The sequence below is a fragment of the Sander lucioperca genome, chromosome 5, assembly GCF_008315115.2.
Source record: "Sander lucioperca isolate FBNREF2018 chromosome 5, SLUC_FBN_1.2, whole genome shotgun sequence".
In the NCBI taxonomy this organism is placed as follows: Eukaryota; Metazoa; Chordata; class Actinopteri; order Perciformes; family Percidae; genus Sander; species Sander lucioperca.
Window position 1 is genome coordinate 33966130 of NC_050177.1, and position 17776 is coordinate 33983905.

General features: G+C 38.3%; 1 protein-coding gene across 2 annotated transcripts in view; it reads left to right on the top strand.

Moving 5' to 3' along the window:
- The first annotated feature begins 13268 nt into the window (after window positions 1-13268).
- Window positions 13269-17776, top strand: part of bcas3 (BCAS3 microtubule associated cell migration factor) — a 337584-nt gene continuing 333076 nt past the window's right edge. For both annotated transcript variants that reach the window (XM_031285400.2, XM_031285410.2), the window contains exon 1: window positions 13269-13373. The gene's annotated coding sequence lies outside the window, so the exon portion shown is untranslated. The remainder of the gene's footprint in view (window positions 13374-17776) is intronic.

Below are 17776 nucleotides of genomic sequence, written 5' to 3' on the forward strand. Positions count from 1 at the left end.
TGGATATTTATTGCAGATATCTGCAATTCATAGGTTAAATTCAAGGGCAACTGACTTTGGTCTCTCATCCCAAAGACTTTCCCAGTTCACTGTACCCTACCGATTACATCTTAGCAGGAGGTGACTGGAATATGGCTCCAGATGAATGGGATGATAGGTTGCCTCCTAGATTATGGAAAGCAAAGCATAATGACATTGTAGAAAGTTTTAAAACAGACAACAATTTGATTGATGCATGGAGAATCCTTAATCTTGGGGTTAAAACCTTTTCATGGTTTAAGCCTAATGGAGAAAGTAAATCTAGGATTGATTACTGGTTGGTAAGCGATAACTTTTTGACATTTGTTAAACAAACTCAAATTTCTAAAGTGCCACTATCTGATCATTGTTTCATAGATCTTGTTTTGAAACCCACAGTGAGGGAAACCAGAAACAAAGGATATTGGAAGTTTAATTCTAAGATGTTACAAAATGAGGATTATTGCATTAAAGTTATGGAAATCATAAGATAAGAGATAATGAAAAGGATGATTCAATTGAAGGTTATATTGGTAGGTGGGAATTTACTAAATTTAAGATTAGAGAATTCACAATACATTTTTGTAAGGAATTAAATTAAATAGGGAAAAAAGTATGGGGTTCCGATTGTGCCAAAATTAAGTCGACATGCTTACATTCTATGTCTATTTGTCAATGTCTATGCCTATGCTTACTGTCAATGTCTATGTCTATGTCTGTCTGTCTATGCTACGTGTCGTCTTCCATGTCTATGTGTCTTATTAACTGTCTATGACTCAACTTTTGTCTGTGTCAACTCAACTTACTCCTGTCGTCTGTCCTTGTCATTTGACTGTCGTCTTGCTGTGTCAATGCTGCATGTGTCATGACTATGTGTTGTTTCACTCTGTCGTTGCTATGCGTCGTTGCTATGTGTCGTTGCTATGCGTCGTTGCTATGCGTCGTTGCTATGTGTCGTTGCTATGTGTCGTTACTATGTGTCGTTTCCCTCTGTCGTTACGATGTGTCGTCTTCTCTCTCTTGCTTCGTTGCTTTGTGTTGTTGCTATGTGTCGTTTCCCTCTGTCGTTGCTTTATGTTGTTTCCCTCTGTCGTTAGCAAGAGCTAACGTTAGCTAGCAAGAGTTCCGGCAGTTGACGTCACGCAATCCCAGCATGCACCAGTCAATAACAAAACACCCATCGGAGCTGAGCCAGAGTTAGCTAGCTAGCTATGTTACTAGCTAGTTGCACCTATTGTAGATATATAGCTAGCTAGCTAGTTAGCTAGATAGATAGATACTTTATTGATCCCCAAGGGGAAATCATTTGCTGCCTATTTCAATAAACGCTTTGATTCAGCATGGTGGATAGCTGCTGTGCGCCGGGATGCCAGAACCATCGGAAAAAAGATAATGGATAGCATTTTATGAGATTCCTAGCTAAAGATCCCGAGAGAAGAAGTAAATGGATTGCTTCCATAAAAGCTACTGCAGTGAGGCAGGAGTATGGAACATGTTGGTCTGTGTGTCAGGTTTTTGTTCAGTTCAAAGTTTCAAGTGTATTTTCACCAAACTTGCCTTCGCATTGAAAGAATTCCTAAACAGTGGATATGTCGTAGCTGCACAAAAGTGATCAATTCACCAAAAAGAAAGAATTAGTCGTGAGAGGATTAGAAAAGGAGTTGGCCCACAATCTTTATTTTGAAAAAAATAGACAAGACAAGCGGGAGAAGACTAAACGTTGTACATTTGGTGACATGATAGGGAACTGTAACAGCAGAAGAAAAGAAATCAAGGGGTGATATGATAAAAAAAGAAATGCTATTAAATAAATACAACTACTGTAACACTTATTTGTTGTCATTATTGCCTAATAGTCATTATCGCCCTACAACAATTAATCCTCCTTGGTTTAGGCATCTTACATTCACCAACACTGCACCAACAGTCCACAGTATTTCACTATACGCACACACAGCATGTTGCACATCGGCACCAATCTGCAATACATTACGTCAATACAGTGTTTGAAAAGCTTTGAAACAGTGGTCAAATCAACGCCAAAATAAAAAAAAAAATAAAAAGACAAATTAATTCTCATCTTAATTAAAGCCAGCATGTACTGCTGAAATAATGTTAGGGTGGACTTACATTTGAGATAGGGAGCTACAAAATGAACACTGTCATTAGTAGTGAATATGTTTGTAAACCAGTGAGGATATTAACCTTTTTATCATTGTTTTGTAGACTCATCTAATAATAATAATAATAATACATTTTATTTACATAGCGCTTTACATGGTACTCAGACACTTTAGAGTAAAAACAGCACATATAGCACAATAAAAACAGCAATAAAACCAACCATAAAACAAGCATATTATTAAAATTATTATTATAATTATAATTAAAAACAATAAAATCAGTAACTATCAGGTGAGAAATATAAGACTATTGTATGTGGAAAGCTAATCTTAAGAGGTGTGTTTTGATGAGTCAGTACAGTCACAGATGTGTATGGGTAGGGAGTTCCAGAGGGAGGGGGCTGCAATGGTGAAAGCTCTGTCACCCCAGGTATGGTGCGTGGTTCTGAGTGGTGGGGAGAGGAGGTTATGGGGGGGATTGTGGCGGTGGAGCAGGTCTGTGAGGAAGGAGCCTGGTTATGGAGGGCTTTGTGGGTGAGGAGGAGGACTGTAAACTGGATGCGTTGGGAAACAGGGAGCCAGTGGAGGTTCTGATGAACGGGAGTGATGTGATCACGGGAATGGGTGTGGGTGAGGAGACGGGCAGCAGAGTTTTGGGATGTATTCTATTCTCATTCAGTGCAGTTGTATTCATTTTCTCTTTTAACAACATATTCATTTATCAGAGCTTGGCATTCCAACTCAAGAGATTGAATGTGTTTCTTACAATTCTTACTCTCTCATGGTGGAGTTGCTGGATCGTCATTTTCAAGTTCTTTGTTGATGTTAGATTCCTTCACCTGGGGCCTATTTCAAAAAAGCAGAATTTATAAATCCAGGATAACTGATAAAGCGAGGCTTGACCTAGTCTAATCTGTGCATCCTGGCTAGGTGCGTTTCACGAAGGCCAAGCCAGGCTGAGGAGGAGCGACTAGGTTGAGCCAGGCTGAAGTAATTCAGATAGATGCGCGTCCACAGCTTTCCTCACAGATTTACTGATGCCAAAATGGAGAATACACATTGTACATACTTTATACAGAGTGATCACAGATTTACTGATGCCAAAATGGAGAATACACATTGTACATACTTTATACAGAGTGAGCAGCAGCTTATTGTGGAAGTATGATAACGTGAAACACATTATTTGTATAAAAGAAAAGAAACACAGCCGCTGTAATGAAACAGAGAAAGCGTAGCAGACGATCACAGACCGACTGAATGCGTAAGTAGCCTAAAAGTATACATTAACTGACCACTGCTCTGAACTGAAACCGTCATAATCATACCATTCAAGGATTAGGCTACTAATCATTTGCACAAATTAACAGTTGTACTCTTTTCCTTAAAAGTAAGCAGAAGATAATGTTACTCAGGAAATTTACCATGAAGATCAATTTTCTACAACGCTAGAATATGATGCGTAAATATCTCTTTCACTCTGTTCCTCCCTCGACTCTCTCATGGGCTAAAATATAAATTTCCTAAGTCATATTATCTTCCACTGCTTGCTTTTAATGCAAAGTGTACAACTGTTCGTTTTTGCAAATGACAAGGGACTCATTGAATGGTTTCAGTTAAGAGCAGTAGTTCATACATGTATATTTTTAGATATCATTCAGGCTGTCCGCTATTATCTGCCACGCTTTTTCTCGTGTTTTTTTATTTTTTATTTTTTATAGAGGACGAGTTTCCTTCTCTACATATTATATGCCTTGCTCCCTTGTATATATGAACATAGAAAAATAAAGACACTGAAGAAATGTGACTCTAAAATCTAGAAACTATAAAGATAATTAAGTGATAAATTCCATGCACACTGTAAACATGAATGGTTTTATGGAAGTTACCCCCCCCCCAGCTAAATATAAGGTCAAAAACCATTGGGGTGTCCTCTCCCCTGTTGTAACATGAATGTACAGTAGCCTACATCACTAGATAGTTACTAGTCCATTGAACTAAGACTATAATTTGGGAAGATTGTACAATTAGGATATGTTCTTTAAATTGTACAATCCTCCCCAATTATAGTCCCAGTTTACTGGACAACACAAATGATGTGCTAAGAATGCCAAATACAATGCACATGGAAGAGGAACAAACATGATCCTTATTGTTAAAGAATAAAAAAAAAAATGAATCAACTAAAATAATTCAAGGTGCATTGGTCAACTATAGAAATGTACAGCATTGTATGTATTGCCCTTAGTAACAGATTTCATTTAAAACACATTTGAAATTTTATCAGCCTTTTCTAATTATCTCAACAACTGCGATTCATCAAACTTCTAACAACGATATGAACAGCAGTCTGCATACAGCAATATAATAGTAACGATGACTGTCACATGAATAATTATTAAAATAAAATGATGGTCACAACTTTAAATAATAACAGTACTTAGAGGAACAGCAATATGCACCTGTTGTATTTTAATCCAGGCTGATAACAATAGGGTAAAACCACTGCTGGGTGATCAGAAAAGGCTCCAGGATTAAATAAATCCTGGCGTTAGCCTGTTCGGGAGCAGGCTAGCTGCACAGAATAAATCTCCATGGTGATTTATGCAATATGGTCCAGCTGCGGCTTGCGTCCGCTCACGCCACGCCCCCGCTCACGCCACGCCCCTTATTTTCTTCGCCTTCAAAATAAAAGCCAGTTTGGGGTGGAACTGTAGAATGTCAGTTCATATTGTATTGGATTCGTTTTTTAAATTTGCTAATACATAATACATTGAACTGCAAACAACAATCATCAGTTCATGTTGTATTGGATTAGTTTTTTTTATTTGCTAATTTATAATACAAACAACAAAACTTCAAATATGTATTTAAAAAAAAATCTATATCCGTAGTATAATTTCAATCCCTCTCACCACTGCATAGATGCTTGGAAATGTATGCATTTGACTTTGTTTTAAAGATGTGGGATCAGAAGTGGAGGAAGAATAAGATATTGGTGACAGGAGGAAGGAAATAACAGGATTATTTGGCAATGGGAAAGAAACAGGGGACAATGCCTTAGTTAAGGGAGTTTTTCCTCGCTACTGTCGCACTAAATGCTTGCTCTTGGGGGAATTACTGGAATTGTTGGTCTTTGTAAATTATAGAATGTGGTCTAGACCTACTCTATCTGTAAAGTGTCTTAAGATAACTCTTGTTATTTTATACTATAAATAAAATTGACTTGAATGAGATAATTTGTTGCTAATAACATTTTATTCAAAAACAAAATCAAAACATATGGTATGTATGTCACAAACAGCAGATTACTTACAGTAAGGCTTAGAAGAACATGTTTGGCACAGTTAAAAGCCAACAAGTAAGAGTGTTTTTTTAAGGTGAAGTTAGAAAGAATATCAATCAATAGAGAGTCAATAGACAGAGCCTGTTAACTTTCTCTAGGTCAAACACAGAAAATTGTTAAGAGTCAGGAAATAAGGCAGGACTGCCTGATTAAAACTACTTGACAAGACAAAATAAAGCAGATAGGTTTTATGCTTTGGACTAAATAATATAACTTTGGGTTTATTCTCATTCTGCTGTAAAAACGTTTCAGTCAACCAGGCTCCTGGAGATGATAATAATTGGTTAGTTTACTGTAATTATTAGGCTCCAAAGGTACATACTGTAGGTAAATCCGTACCTGTACCTGTCTATTCTTGTTTTGCACAAGATAATATGTTGTGCACAACTAGGATAATAAATAAATGAAGGGGAAGGACCAAATCCTCTGATTCTGATGATTATGCATTGGTGAAATCACAGTAATAAACATAATATAATTATATTGTGATAACGTTTTGACTTATATACTAATGAGCTATAACACTATTTAGGAGAAGAGAAGTGAAGCCGGATAGGCTTCACAGCTACAGACTGTTTAGATTCAATGTTTCACCTGTTCAACATGTCTGGACTGTGGGAGGAAGGAAGGAAACCCACACGGACATGGGAGAGATCGTGACTGTACTGTAAGTAAACACAACCACATGCAAACACATGCTGCTGAACACAGAAAGACCCCCGCTGGTTTGAAACAAGAACATTCCTGCACTAAAAGTGCTGAACATTGAGTCAACCATGAAGATGTGGATGTAAATACATGAGAGGACATGTTAGATTGACATGAATGGGGCTGGGTAGGGATTTGCCTTCTTGTAGTTTTTCTTCATCTTATTCATCTGTTCTCCATCAAACCCTCCTTATTTTGTGAGAGTAATTGTTGTGTTCCGAACAACCTTATGTACGTATTTTAGAGTTTTTGGTACCCTGATGATCAATGAACAATCTTTTTCACCATCTCTCTTCGGGTTGACCTCTGGTCTGAGAAGATGAACCTGTTCTTCTCTCAGGAATTCCCGTCTCTCTTAAAGTTTTCACTTATCCAAATATTTCAAAATCTACTGGATGGATTGACACAACGTTTGGTGCACACATAGCTCAGGGTGTCTCTAGGGTCACAGCAAAGTCCCAGCTTATTGGAGGACACAAAAAGGTGGGTGACAGCAGCTGTGTTTGTTGCATGGGTAGGTCCTGGTAATGCAACTACTGTCTGTGTGTGTTCTCCTTTTCCTGGGCTGGTCGCAATAGAGTACATTTGAGTAGAAGGCTCTCTCTAGATTGAAGCACTAAAAGAGAAAAAGAGAGTAAATAAATGCAGCAAGTACATATTAAATTATTTTTTCACACCCCTTTGTTACATAAAAAAGAATAGTAATTGTATTATTTATTTGTTACATAAATCTAATTTTCCTTTTTCAGATGCTCAGAGCTATTTGTTAAAAGTTCAATGACAAAGTAAATGTCCTGGGGAGCATGTGTCAGGGTGTACATACAAAGTAATCAGTTCTGTTTCTTCTGATGTTTAAAATACATCTGACAATGCAGTAATGATGTTGTGAAATGTCATGTAGCAATAATAATGAAGCCAGATATGCCAGACCACATTATTATTTTTACTATTATTATATTACTCTGTGTTGCTTTTATTCAATTTGAATACATTTATTAACTTTACAACTACTATTGTGACACTGCATTTTGCTGTACTTTAATGTGTAGGTCTTAAATTTCATTCACTGTTCACCACAGTTATGAGGCGATACCAAAATTTGCAGTCAGTTATTTCAATAAAACATGAGATATTTAATATCACATTGTATGTTTTTCAAAAAAAAATACCTGCATGTTTAACTGTGTTTGGCTTGTGGCCCTGTAAATGAGGGACCAGCTTACACAAGTCTCCCTTCTTTTCACAAAGGGGACACTTGTACTGTGAATCACAGGTCGGTACCAACTGAGGATCATTGTGCTCTGGCAGAACAGACTAAAGAGAAGAGGAAGAAATGATATATACAACACAATGTTAGTAAAAGAAGCTTTAACTTTTGAATGTAGCCAATTCTCAATAACTCAAATGGGGCGTGGCGTGGCGTGAGCGGCCGCAAGCCGCAGCTGGACCCTTCTCGATTTATGTGCCTCCACTTTCGTGGTGGCAGTGTGTTTTTCTTCTAACAACATCATTGCACGCCTACTGACTGATACACTGCCCCCTGGTGGACAGAACATATACGAAGTTTGATACCAATATAAGCCTTACTGAAGGCATTTAATGGTCAAAATATTATTAATAAATATTCGAATATATTCAAATATTAATATTCATAAACAAACGAACTTCGAATATGATTTTTGGGCAAAAGTCAAAGCCCTAATATGAAATGGTCACAGCATAACCGAAATCCATTGTTCGTGGGCTCCCATCGCTCGGTTTGGTTCTGTTTGCTTCTAGCACGTTTTATGGAAGCAATCCATTTAGCCACTTCTTCTCTCGGGATCTTTAGCTAGGAATCCCATAAAATGCTATCCATTATCTTTTTCCCGATGGTTCTGGCATCCCGGCGCACAGCAGCTATCCACCATGCTGAATCAAGGCGTTTATTGAAATAGGCAGCAAATGATTTCCCCTTGGGGATCAATAAAGTATCTATCTATCTATTTATCTAGCTAGCTAGCTATCTACAAACACCTAGCTAGTAACGTAGCTAGCTAGCTAACTCTGGCTCGAGCTCAGCTCCAATGGGTGTTTTCAGAGCCATGGAGATAGTAAGTGTCTTTCTCTATTACTCTGGGTGTTTTGATATTGACTGGTGCATGCTGGGATTGCGTGACATCAACTGTTGGAACTCTTGCTAGCTAACGTTAGCTCTTGCTAACGACAGAGTGAAACAACATAAAGCAACGACAGAGTGACACGATGCATAGCAACAACCCATAGCAACAACATGAAGCAAGAGAGAGAAGACGACACATCATAACGACAGAGGGAAACGACACATAGTAACGACGCATAGCAACGACGCATAGCAACAACGCATAGCAACGACGCATAGCAACAACGGAGTGAAACAACACTAGTCATGACACATGCAGCATTGACACAGCAAGACGACACAGTCAAATGACAAGGACAGACGACAGGAGTAAGTTGAGTTGACACAGACAAAAGTTGAGTCATAGACAGTTAATAGATACATAGACATGGAAGACGACACGTAGCATAGACAGACAGACATAGACATAGACAGTTAATAAGACACATAGACATGGAAGACGACACGTAGCATAGACAGATAGCATGTTGCCTTATTTTTGGCACAATCGGAACCTCATACATAGGAACGACGCATAGCAACGGCGCATAGCAACGACGCATAGCAACGACAGAGTGAAACAACACATAGTCATGACACATGCAGCATTGACACAGCAAGACGGCAGTCAAATGACAATGACAGACGACAGGAGTAGGTTGAGTTGACACAGACAAAAGTTATATTCATAGACAGTTAATAGATACATAGACATGGAAGACGACACGTAGCATAGACAGACAGACATAGACATAGACAGTTGATAGACACATAGACATGGAAGACGACATGTAGCATAGACAGACAGACATAGACATAGACATTGATAGTAAGCATAGACATAGACATTGACAAATAGACATAGAATGTAAGCATGTCGACTTATTTTTGGCACAATCGGAACCTCATATTTATAAGGTGAAGAGCGAAATGGATTGAGGCAGGCGAAAAGAACTCCTCATGTTTTAGTAGTTTGGAAAAAAATAGACAGCAGCGAAACTCAATTACTAGTTTAATGATAAATGGGGTAGAAAGTAAAGATTTTGGAAGTATAGAGAAGGAAGTGTTCTCGTTTTACTCCAAATTGTACTCCTCAAATTATTCTGGTGTAGAGGCTGATTTTTTTGTTTGATAAAATAAAGAATGCTATCCCATGCATTGATGATCCCTTTAAAGATATGTGCGAGTCAGATCTGAGAATCGAGGAGTTGGATTCAGTTATTCTTAAGATGAAGTTGAACAAATCTCCAGGGACAGACAGGCTCACGACAAATTTCTATCAATTCTTTTGGAATGATGTGAGAAATGTACTATTTAAAGCGTTACGGGAATGTGTAGAGAAGAAAGAACTGATATCTTCTATAAAACAAGGTTAAATTACTTTGATTCCTAAATCAGGTGAAGACAAGAGAATTTTAGATAATTTGAGACCAATAACATTGTTGAATACTGACTACAAGTTACTCTCTGGAGTTGTTGCTACTAGGTTAAAGGGAGGTATGTCGACCATTATTGGTGAGACACAATCAGGTTTTCTGAAAGGAAGGTCAATTCACAACAACATAAGACTTGTTAGATTTACTTGAGTACAGCACTATTATTCATGATAGTGGGTTTATTTTATTCTTAGATTTTTACAAAGCGTTTGATTCTGTTGAACATCCTTTAATTTTGAAAACTTTGCATCATTTTGGTTTTGGGGAGAAATTTATGAATATAATTGGGATGCTATATAATGGAATCAATAGCTCTGTAGCTCTAGGGCATGGCACCTGTGATCCAGAATAGTTGCATTGAAGGGTTGGTTGTAAGTGACAGACAAATTATCATAAGTCAACTGGCTGACGACACAACTTTGTTTCTAAAAAATGAAAATCAAATTCCCTTAGCCTTACAAATTATCGACCAGTTTTCAAGGGCTTCAGGCTTACAGTTGAATTTAGATAAATGTGAAATCTTAACATTACATGATTATCCCTTTCAACCTCTATATAACATAAAGGTCAAGTCAGAAGTTAAATACTTGGGGATTGTTATTTCCAAGGATAAGACAACGTCAGACAAAGTGAATGTATGAAACAATATAGAGAAGTGTAAATCAATCTTAAATAGATGGCTGCAGAGAGATATCACAATCTTTGGGAGAGTCTTATTATCCAAAATGGACAGCTTATCCAGACTTATTCACCCGGCCTTCTCCTTACCCATTTCTACAAATATGATCAAAGCCATAACCAAGGTTAATTTTAATTTCATATGGAAAAACAAATGTCAGTACATAAGGAAAATTGACATGGTTAAAAACTATGAAGATGGAGGTGCGAATGTGATTGATTTTGATATAATGAATGGCGTCCTGAAATTGAAATGGTTAAAATCCTTTATTAATAAGAGGCAGTCATTTTGGTTTATTGTCCCCAATTTAATATTTTCAAAAATGGGGGGAATTGGCTTTCTCCTGCATTGTGATTTTGAATGCAATTCATTGACTTTCTGCTTTCCATCAGCAGGTCCTTCTTTATTGGAAGTTAATCTACAAACATAATTTTACACCTCATAATACTTACATATTGATAAGCAGAAAGTCTGTGTACATGGAGGAATGGGAATCCAAGGGAATCTGGGCAGTTGCTCATTTTATGGACAATACAGCTACAGCACGAGGAGTTTTGTAAGAAATATCAACTTCAATGCAATGTCAAGTGTTATGATGTCTCTGAAATCAATGGTGAGAGAAGACATTAGGTACTCCAAAGTTTCTCCTGGTCTGAGGCAGCTCTGCAGCCAAGGAATTGATTTGTGTGATTATAAATGTTCCAACAAAGTTATTAGAAATATTCTGATAAAGGAATATTATCCTAATCCAGTAAGAAGAAAATATATGTTGAAAGAATTTGACATAACATGTGGAATAGATACAATTTCTTTCTGAAACAAGGCACGTATGTTGTTATGTTATTGTTATTTTGAGGATGTTGAGAGAAACAACTTCCAATTTTCCAACCGGTGACTTGGCTGGATTGGAGAGGGAGGCAAAATAGAATTTGGTGATGGAGAGGTTAAGAAAATAAGGAAAAGTTATATCTCATTTCCTCTTCTTCCGAAGGTAAAAGAGGTCAACTTTAAAATTTTAAATGAAATCTACCCAACAAACGAATTTTTCAGACTGAGATTCAACTTTGATACTAATAATTGTGTTTTTTTGTGGAAAGGAAATTGAGAATCTAGAACATGTATTTTTTTGTGTGAGTCGGTGCAATCTTTCTGGAGAGATCTGCAGAGCTGGTTACAGACCAGGGAAATTGAGATACCACCTCTGACAATGACAAATATAAAGTTTGGTGTTTTTGTTGAAGATAAGAAGGTAGATTTTGTTCTCAACAACTTGATGCTTTTAGGAAAACATTTTATACATAAATGTAGATATTTTAAGACCAAACCCTCCCTGATCCATTGGAAGAATGAGTTAAATCTTTTGTGTAAGTCATTGAAATGGGTTAAGGAAAAAAAAGCCCTTGAATTGATTTATTTACTTGAAACTCTTAATTTAATTTGAGATAGCCCCTTCTATTTATTTTCTATCTATTTTCTCTTGTTTTATTTTATCCGTATGTCGATTTGTTATATATACGCTCCTAGGTTTTGTTTATATGTTTGTATATTTGCATTCTGAATGAGTGAATTAAAAAAAAAACTTTCCCAGTTCCTGTTAAATTAATGCATAAAAGGGGACAGCGCCGACTACTGGCTTTACTGGTTTTTGCAGCAGTTACTGTAGGCCTATTCAGTGTTTGGATTTATGGGTAATCAACAACAGAAATTTGGAGAAATTATGTGGGCTGTTTATGTCTGTCCATGCTGTCAAGATACCCATCTGAATTTCTACTGATCCACACATAGACTGTTAATATAATTAATATGTATAGTCTATGGATCCACATCAAAACATCTCTTTTTTCTTTTTTTTTTCCACATACACAACGTATAGTATGATGGGTCCGCACCATAACCACGCCGGCGTACGCCTGCGGTGCGCCGAGTAGTGCGGAGTCTGCTCACCATTTAAAGTTCCTTAAAAGGCTGAGGCTACAACCTCGACAACATCAATGCGACGTTAAATTGATCTAGCCTATGTCTGTGAATGCGTTGCTTGCCAGGCAGTAGCCTACATTAACAACTATGTTGCCTATAACATGTTATACAGTCTATGCATACAGCAGAGCACAGCAGCCAGATGGTATCATTTTTTTCCTCTGTGGCATCTTTTTTAAAATTGTGGCATAAATTATTTATTGCCAGAAAAAGTGCAAAGTATACATATTTATATGCATGATGATTATAATCATACAGAGGTATACAGAACAGTATACAAGTATACAAAGACACAAATAAGAAAAACAACATCATGGTAGCCTACAACATTAGGATATTAAAAGGGGGCCATATATATGTTAAATGGTTTTAGAGCCTTTTTGTTATGGGATTTAGAAATTAAATGTATGTAATGTTCAAACTCACGGAGTATAAAGTATATGAAGTATATAGTAGGCTATGTTTTTTTTTGTTTTTTTTTTGCTGCTGAATTTGAACAATCAGGTTGGCTATTTGTGAGGAATCATCATTTCTATTTTAGAAAAGCATTAATGGGAAGTTTGGTTCGATATTATTGCGCCTGATCTCTGTGGTATTGTTAAATCGGCAACGACTATGCTAATAACCTGCTAATGACACAATAAACCTTGATCACTTTTAAAGACCAATGCTTGGTGACGCATACACCCGTTGGCAAATGTTTTCCCTCCATTCAAGAGCTATGCACCGCCCTCGCCGGATTGTGCCACGGTTGTATGAAAAGGAGCGCACCCGGCTACGGCCATTGGCTGATTGGGTTGACGAAAACGTTTCTGTGCTTTGATTGGCTTCCAATTACACACAACACAGTTCCGCAGTCTGTTTGTGTGTTGACGTTATTGTAAGGAGCTCTTCAGACCACAACACAAGTCCATAAGCAAGGATACAGTCAACGTTCTACACCTCGGTTCGTAACTATGGCAGCTTTAAAATAATATCTTACTGAAATATTACAAATGCCTCTCCTGCATCACGGCTTCACCAGTTTTCAGTTGTCAGCTAGCTAATGCTATTGCTAGCTAAGTTAGCTGCGGGGGTCCTTATCGACCAATATAACTTTAGCGTTAGCTAATAGCTGTATTGTGTGGACTTGGCAGTTGTTACAAGTGTTTCTCGTATTGACCCGTTCGTTGCTCGTGGTGTAAGCTAGATGAATACATGTTCTTGGTATGTAAACGAGGCTAAGATAGCCAAGCTTCTCAGTGTGGTTTGCCAGAGAAGCTCATCTTTTAACTGCATGTAGTTAGCCTAGAATCTTCTGTTGTTGACATGAGCGTTTGTCCTGTGTGATAGTAACGTCTTCAGAGTCAGTACATAATACACCGTTAGTGGACTGTGCAGTTGTTTGGAAAATACTCCACTGAAACAGATGACAACTGAATGTTGCTTTACCAAGTGACTTTAGTACATCAAGACCTGAATGAGAGATCATTAGATCAGCAGCATTAGTATATTTTTGGCATGTCAATTCTTGGGGTATATACATGTGTGTGTTTTAAACCAGATGTTTTCACTCGATTATATTAGTATGACTGCAGGTATGATAATCAATCATATTAGCTACTGAAGTTTTCTGATGGTATTCTGATCATCCATCATCCACTCCAGCTCCTCCAGGGGTACCCTAAGGTGCTCTCAGGTTAGCTATGAAATAGAATTCTATCAGCATATTCAGGATCAGCTTAAAGGGATACTCCTAACCGTGTGACCTGCCTGGAATACTGCAACAGAGTTATGACTGGGAAGTATCTTAATTAAATGTCGGAACCCCTTTAATTGTCTCCTTTTTAATGCTTAATAGCAACCGTTTTACTATGAGCTCCCCTGGATGTCTGAGCTCCTGACCCTGAACCTAAGGGTGACTTCAGACACACTATGTAGGAATCTTATTGCAGTTGCTCAGTCTGCAGTCGTACTCTTTGGATTGCTACTCTTCAGTTCATGACCGAGTGAAGGTTGGAACATCACGTTTCACAACAACCTGCGTGGCTGCGGTCGCTGCAGCGATTGGGCTGCTGTTTCCCCACAATCTCCCTTTACTTAAATACACCATGAACAGGGTTTTTCCTGGCTCAGAATGGACCTTTTGGGGGTTGACTAGGCATGGCAGTAAGCATCATCGGTTCGCGTACAGTAAAGGCAATGAGTTTGTGTTACCTTATTTGACAGAAATCTATGCATTTTCCTGTTATTTCTGACAATTTGCTAAACAAAAAAATTATATTATGCTTGAGTAAATGACACCCCAATTAACAAAACTGGTTAAAACTGGAATATTTCAACATAAGAATGACGTTTGGGGTTGTGGTTGCTGACTGTTTTCATGAACAGTTGTTTCATCCATGTTGTGTCTGTCTGGTTGACAGTAGTCTATATCCTTGACGTTCCACTTCTGGGATTGTGCCGTTGCCGCCGGAAAATCCGCCGGATTTCACTCATTTAGGCCGGATATCCGTTCCTTTGTGTTGGCATTTTAAACTCCGGTCGATTTATGAGGACTGTGGTTAACCTTTTCTCAGATCTCTGCAGGGTAAATCCAGACAGCTAGCTAGACTATCTGTCTAATCTGAGTTTTCTGTTGCACGACTAAAACAACTTTTAAACGTACACATGTTCCACCAAAACAAGTTCCTTCCGAGCCTATTTTGCAGCGGCACCGCGGCTTTTCTCCGGTGCTTAGCACCGCCCAAGATGATTGTGATTGGTCTAAAGCAATATACCAATAAACCAGAGCACGTTTTCCTCCCATCCCCACATGCTGTGTGGAGTAGCCAGGCTCTCCTCCAGTGCGCTTTGGAGGGACTAGCTTGACAGTGACTGGACGACATAATTTAGACTCCGTGACAGTTCGGTAGAACTACCTAAAACAAATACCGTCTAATACACCAATAAATCCCACCCTCATTAAAGGTTATAATGTTCAGTTTTTGTTGAAGCAGGTCTAGAGAGGTGTTAATTCAACTGTATGATTGTTTTTAGGGCTGTAGTTTGTGCTGCTGCTGTTTTGGGTTATACTTAGCAGTGTTCCTAGTACTTAGTTAACCCAGAGGTGGATGCTTGGTGTTACAGGGTAATGGCACAGGAATTGAGCCTGACCCTATGGACCGGTGTGAAGTGTTCATCATAGTGACAGCCTGCGGGAAGAAACTGTTCTTGTGTCTGGTTGTTTTTTGCGAACAGTGTTCTGTAGTACCTACCAGAGGGGAGAAGCTGAAACAGGTTGGAAGAGGGCAGGTTGGCATCAAAGATATCCTCTGCCGTCCTGACTGTCTGATGCAGTCTGTTCCTGTCCTGTGTGGTGGCTGATCCAATCCACACAGTGACTGGATGATTGCAGAGTAAAATTGTATCAGCAGCTCTTGAGGCAGGTTGATCTTCCCGGGCTGGTGCAGGAAGTACATCCTCTGCTGGGCCTTTGTCCTTTTAGTGTCGACGTTGGACATCCTTTTCAGGTCCTGAGAGATTGTGGATCCCAGAAACCTGAAGGATTCCACATAGTAATGGGCGATAGAAACGATATGCAATATAAACAATAATAAATTGGCCTACGATAGAGATTTCAATTATATTGCACTATCGCGATAAAGCATCTACCCGCGAAATTTAGAGCCATGTTTCTTTCTCTTTAAAAAAAAAATACATTTAGCAGTTTGGCTTTCCTATGTAACCTGTTCTGAAATGGTTCTGTTATAATTTATATATCGTGATATATATCGTTATCGCAAGAGGCTGAAATGTATATCGCAATATGGATTTTAGGCCATATCGCCCATCCCTAATTCCACAGCAGACACGGTGTTTTTGAGTATGGTGATGTGCAGCAGTGATTGGGGGGGGGTCACCCTGAAGTTTTTTTTCTCTCCACCGTTTGAGAGCGTTCAGCTCAAGGTTGTTCCAACCACACCACAGAGCCCGCTGTTCAACCTTCTGTCTGTATGCAGACTCGTCAGTGTCCCAGATGAGGCTGAATGAGGCTGAGATATCTGATGATATATGATATGATGTTGTCTGAGTCCGTCCATTTGCACTGCAAAAATGTGCACTGGATTTTATTAATCATCAATATAATGATAGCTGTTTTAGCCTAAAATTCAGTAACATTAATGGTGTAGGCCAGACATGTCCAAAGTCCAGCCTGGGGGCCAATCACGGCCGGCGGCCAGATTTCATACAGCCCGCAGCCTCGGTTTGTGAAAGACAAGAGCAAGAGTAATTTGTTGTAAACTTAAATGTTAGCAAAATGAACATGAGGTTAAGATGTATATTAACTTCATGGAAGTTTAAGGTATTCCATACAGTTCGTTCTGTTATCTGACTACAGATGAGAAAGGAAGGCAGAATTGTTTTGTTTTTTTAGATTTGTTCACACCTGAGTGGGTTAGATTTAGTTACATTTCCATTTTAAAAACAATGAAAATAAAAACTGTTGTGAAACAGTGCATTTGTACGTAACTTTTATTCTTAAAAAAAGTCAGAAGTGACCATTGGCCCCCGGGCATCTTTGCATTATCAAATCTGTCAATCTTTTTTTTCTGCCTTTTTATTGGATAGGAAAGCTGAGATATGAAAGGTGAGAGAGAGAGGGGAAGACATGCAGGAAAGCCGTCACAGGTCGGACTCGAACCCTGGACCCCCTGCGTTGAGGAACAAACCTACGCACATGTGCGCCCGCTCTACCAACTGAGCTAACTGGCCACATCAAATCTGTCACTCTTTAAAAAAAAGTTTGGACACCCCTGGTGTAGGCTATAGGCATCCTTACCAAAATGTATGGACCATAAATTCAGTCCAGTGTGGAAACAATTAAGTCGTTTCACGGATTAGTTGGTTGACAGAAAATGACTGGAAAACAGTTTTTATAATTCATTAATTGTTTAAATCATTCATCACCAAAAATGCCAAACATTATCTGGTTCCAGCTTCTCGAGTGTAAGGGTTTGCTTTCCTCTGTTTTAGATCATTGTAAATTAAACATATTTGGGTTTTGGGCAGTCAAAACAAGACCTTACCTAATTTGGGCTGTGTGAAATTGTGATGGGTATTTAAAAAAAAATATTTTTTTTGGCATATTTTAGACAAAATAATTGTGTGGCTGAATCGTAGATGTAAGGGAGCCAAGGGAAGTAACTGCTGCCTGTCGTCCACATGATAAATGAGATCTGACTTCATGCCAATGTTTGCATGCTGCAGAGAAAATAATTATAATAATTAATTACTGAGCTATGGAAAAGGGGTAGGATTAAATAAGTGTACACTTCTTCCTACTCCTTTTCAGACACGTCTATGTTGGTTAATGTTTCTCATTGTTTA